At 39.9% G+C, this 5,415-nt stretch overlaps 1 pseudogene; it reads left to right on the top strand.

The window, feature by feature from the left end:
• Positions 1-4,327: 4,327 nt before the first annotated feature.
• LOC149248375 (xylan glycosyltransferase MUCI21-like) lies at positions 4,328-5,201 on the top strand (annotated as a pseudogene).
• The last annotated feature ends 214 nt before the right edge of the window (positions 5,202-5,415 follow it).

The raw sequence follows: 5,415 nt of genomic DNA, 5'->3' as shown, positions 1-5,415 counted from the left end.
CGCACAGGTATGTTACCCTCTACTACTGCTACTGCTGGTGCTCTCCTAGATGCTACTTCGCTAACCATTCCATAGTGATGTCGACCAGTTCATTGAGCTTGGAGAATTTGTGACAATATCTCCATAGGCCTTCCTCATCCCAATGACATGCCCCATGGATCCAAGGAAATTTCACTCTCGCACAGTGATCTTTCATAAATAAATGTGGGTCATTCGGATTGAAGCTTCTAGTGTCGAAAGTTAATTTTTTGAACTCTTCTATCTCAGCATCCGCATGCTTGATATTTCGTATCTCGTACAACCCGATCTGCAACGGAAGAGTGGACTAGGGTGCCTTCTTCTTCTGATGCAGTCTAGCTGACAATCCTACCGAAATGTGGTATGACACTTCTTGCATGACAAGCTTGTCCATGTAAAACTTTGGTAAAACATACAGAGGCTTCTCTGCCCTGTACATCCGTATGAAAGTGCCAAAAGGTGAGGCATACCAATCTGCTATGTCGATCAATGCCTCCATTTCTGCCTTCGACATGTAAGGTGGATCCTACTCAAATTTCATCTTATACACTAGGGTGACAAAATGATCTAACAACTGCATGATGACTTCGCAAAAGCTGTATTTGGAAAACAGTCTGCAATAAGTGTTCACAGAGGTTTCCGCTAATGTCCATGCCCACTTCAAGCCTAGGAACTACTGACAGGCACAAATTGCATCCAAGATGTATGCGGACGTGTATATTTCTACTTGTTGACCTTTGGGTGGCTGTCGAGCTCCTAGTACCTGTTCCTTCAACCTGTGAGCCAACTTGTTGAACCAGTTGCATGCTTTGGCTTCACTGGCCAGTTGGTCCAACACAATCACCCAACTCTGTAGGAAGGTGTCTGTGCTCCCTTAGTCATACAAGCGGTATGGAAAGATATTTCTTCCGCAGTATATTCATCTTGAAAATGTGGTTAGGTGTCATCCTGAACTTGGCTAGCTCCTTCACCCAGTTCTTCAAGATATCCTTGGACTTTGCATTACAACTGGGTATATTGAAGGGTGTCTCCATGGTGATCATTGGCATCGGTAAGTGGTACATCTATTGATAGTCCTGTGCCCTAATGGTAGAAATATCTATCCCGCTGAAACTTATCAACACCATTGTCTCTGGATCATTGTGCAAGACGATCCAATGTATCATGTCTGCACATGGAAATAGGAGATATCTGCATACAATCTAACACAAGCCGGACTTGTGAATGTTCACATAGACTTTGCGGTCTTCAAGATTGTTATAGCTCCATTTACCACCCTTGGTACTTGTGATGCTTGGTTTATGGCCTAGGGCAACCCCTCCTTCCAGACCTGGTCCAAATATTTTAAAAATAGTGTTTTATTCCCTATACGCTACTTTTCCCTCAGAAAAAGGAATGTACACGCAAGTTAGTCAATACCCAACCCACGTATATGTGTTAAAACACTTAAAAAAATTAAATTTCCTTAATTATGGGTGTATTTCATGGGTTTTACCTGTTGTTTACCTCCTAGTGCCCATGGCCCAATTGTTTCCCAACTAAAAAACTAATTGGGAGAAGTATAAATAGACTTCTATGGGAAGGCCTTAAGGAGGGGAGAAGAGATAGAATTATTACACTGAGATTATCCCTGACTGACTCTGAAGTATCCTTGTGCTTCAAGCACTTCTCCAAGTTTTAGGAAACCCTTGTTTCCTTGAGTGTTGATATTATCCCACTTGCTTGAGATATCATGGTATTAGTTATGGAAGGAGGTTGTTGAAGACTGGGACTGGATGGATCTGGAGGACGGTTCCGCTTGGAGCCGAAAGAAGAAGGCTCAGGTGAATTCTCTCCGTGTTAGTTATAGCTTTCTGCAATAAAAAGAAGCGTTGTCTTATTCCTGAGATTAACATTGTTTATGCATCAGATACTGTTGTAATTCATATATGAATGTTATTTTGATGTATGACTAATCATTTGATTATATGATATAAAGTTAGTTTCATTAAAATGCTTTATCTATATGCTGCTATGTATGTTCGAATTGGTTGATTTGCAGATTCAAAGATCATCTGGAGTTGCAGAGGGTCTGAACCCTGCTAGAACTACCCAAACGAAGTACATCCGGGTATGGTCGCTATCGCATAGTTTGTTTATATAAGCATGTTGCCTGAGTTGTATGAGTTGTATGAGTGTTTCTTACTGTAGTTTGCTCTTGCTCTGTTGGGGTTCCAACCCAAAGCCCTAGGGTACTTATTCTCATAAAAAATATCTTCCTCATATGTTCCTCAGAATGCATCATTGATCTCCTGCCATTTCAGGTTGATGTCTTTGTCTATGATTAGCTTGGTGTCTTCATAAATCGGTAAACTCATAGACACTCGTTCAACTGCTTCTCCATTTGCGCTTCCGCCGGTGTCCTTTGACCCTACTCTCTTAGAGGCCATTGATCCTGAACTGCTGGCAGACAAACTAATAGCTGCTATATATGGATACATGGTGACATAAATGGAAATACATGTCAGTTTAAAACAACGCAAACTTGAAGACTGACATGCAACATACTCGGGAGGCTGATGGCAACGATTGCGCAATTTTCACTGGGAGGTCGGGAGACTAACTGTCAGAACTACGCAAAAGGTAGTCTAGACTGTAGGGAGTTTGGTTGACTACTGGAATTATGTAATGCGCAATCCAGACTAACCTACTGGGTGCTAAGATTACGCAATGTGCAATTTCAGCCAGCACGTCATGTAGGCCCAGGGACTGCATTGCGCAATTTTCTAGGCCAGCAAACACTGCCTCTCAGAATTGCACAAATAAAGTTTGGAGGACACTCTCTGGCCAGATTTGCACATTTTTTGGGAGGAAGGGAGAGCCTTCCCTCTCAGAAATGTGCAATGTTTTCTGGGAAAGGCAGAGTCCAAGCCAAAGTTGCCCAAATGTGCTGATGGGCGACTAAAAACATATGAAGATATGAATGCATGGAAAAATTTAGTGTAGGCAAGAGTTAATGATCATGCATGAAAACAAAAAATGCAAGATTCAGAAAATGGGAAAACATGCATGTGTTTAAAACGAGTCATCGAATTGATGACCATCTGTGCAAAATAGTGTCATGCATGTGACAATAGTGAGATGTAAATTAAAATTGAAATAGTTCTTTTATAGGCTAACATGCATGCAAATGACAACAAGAATTCACAGAAATCAAGTAGACAACACTCACACAAGACAAAACACAAAAAGTGACAGAAATGCTATAAGATACAAGTAAAGCAGACTTACCCATAAATAGCTGAGTTGGATGTGTTGAAGACTCCTAGATGTGATGTGGAATGTCAGAGTTCCAAGATCAATGTGAAGAATGAGCTCTAAAGTGTCAAATAAACAAGTTTTAGGCTTATGACGCGCATGCCACAAATCTAGGAAAAAGTGACACTTGGAGGAAAGTTTCTAAAACGATCTTTGCATGTAACCTCCAGCTACTAAAAATAGATCCCTAAAATCTAGGGATGCTTTTTGCATGTTTCTTTTTTATATTCCAAGAAAAGCAGCCCATGCATGCAAATCAGGTTTGCTGTGTCCCGGGGGGAACCAGTCAACCAGAAGGCACATGCAACAGCCTACAAGACTGAGAGAGGGTTTTGTGCAATTTCTGGGAGGAGTTGGGCTGGTTGTCCCAAAGGGATTGCGCAATTTCTAGTGTCAGTAGGTGACTGCTTCCAAGAATTGTGCAATTTCTGGGCTAAGATGTAGTGTTGGGCCAGATTGCGCAGTTTTCTCAAGGAAGCCTGTCTGACTGTATTATGAAATTTCTGAGCCCAGCAAGTTGCCCAGTAGATTTGTGCAATTTCTGGAGGGAAGGTTGGTTTCCCTACAGAATTATGGAATTTTCTGAGGGAGCTGCTCAGCTAGCAACTAGCTTAAGTTCGGAATGGGAGCCTGTGAAAGGATTGAAGCAAACTGACATGCACAGGCTAGCAAGCCACTGAAAAACCAATGAAGCCTATGTACTTGACATTGCAAGACATGTTGCTGGGATGGTTAGTAAGGAGGCTCCAAAATGAAGCTAAGGAAAAATTTTGGAGGGTGGTTATTGCCGCTAAAACACCTTGTTATAGCTTGCCTAAGAAAGAACCCCTTCATCATAGCTAAATTTTCATAGTAGATACTTTACTAAAATGGAAACTATAAATCCTTTGAAGATGTTTTTTTTCAATTTTCTGGTTCAGCTAATGGTGCTTTATTGGTTTATGTGGTATATTGTTCATATCATAGGTGATTGTACCAAATGGAACCAAGTGCAGTATCGATCAAGCACATGATGGCTTGTTATGTAAATCATAGCATAGAGGAGAAGGTTTGGCCTTACACTCGGGAGTGGGAAAAGTTTCTCATAGCCATTATGCATGAGGTCACTCTGAAGAGTGTAATTTTCATAAGTTCATCCAATGTGAATTGTGATGTTGCACACAATGTTCCTACTATAATCTATAGTTCTTTAGGATACATGGGGAATTTGTATCATGACTTCAATGATAGGATTATTCCTATTTATCTATCAACTCAAGATTTTTAAAAGGAGGTTTTCTTTATCATTTTTTACTATCATAACTAGTGGCCAACCAACTGTGATTAAATCCTAATGAAGCTGACCAAACATAGAGTCATTAATTTTGAAAATGAAACTATGGTTCACTATTGTCCATAGGTCATAGTTGGGTCATTCATTCACGATGATCTGATGGTTGATCCCTCTTTAATGGTCCACCAAAAAGCATACTAGACTTCATATATTTATGTAATCATGCTTACACACCTCAATGGTTTGTCCCTAAACAAAATTTAGATCAATATCCACTTGTAATACTTGTTCGTGAAGGTAATCGGGTAATATTGAGCCTAAAATAGGTGGATGAATTGGCTGAGCAACTAAGATTTAACATTACATTCTGGAATCCATTGGGAACCAATGAATTAAATACAATGTATGTTCTTCTAAGTTCCATCCATATACTGTTTCATGTTCACTATGCAACATTGACTCATTTTTTTTCATGTGTCCTGGATTTGTGTGCATTCAGGTCATTTCTCGTGGGACTCAATGGGTTTCCCACACTCATTTTGGGGAACCAAAAGAAAGGATGGGATTTCAGTACATAGTCTATAAGATAGGGCTTGAAGAATGTACTAACTAGATCAAGAGAAAAGCAAATAAGCTCATAATCATATAATGAAGTAAGGTTACCCTAGTAGATCAGGCATTTGGATGGAGGTGTACATCCCTAGTGAAGTGAGAAAAAAACTAAAAAAACTAAAGTTTTTTAGGGTAGATGTCATTGCAATAGTAAGTATTTGATTTTTTTTTATTTATATCCCATACTGAACCCTAAACTATTATTAAGGACAAAG

This window comes from Pinus tabuliformis, chromosome 7, assembly GCF_031772625.1.
Source record: "Pinus tabuliformis cultivar Carrire ecotype Pingquan chromosome 7, CPIR1, whole genome shotgun sequence".
NCBI lineage: Eukaryota > Viridiplantae > Streptophyta > Pinopsida > Pinales > Pinaceae > Pinus > Pinus tabuliformis.
Note: the sequence above shows the minus strand (reverse complement) of the source record. Positions and strands in the feature narration are given on the sequence as shown.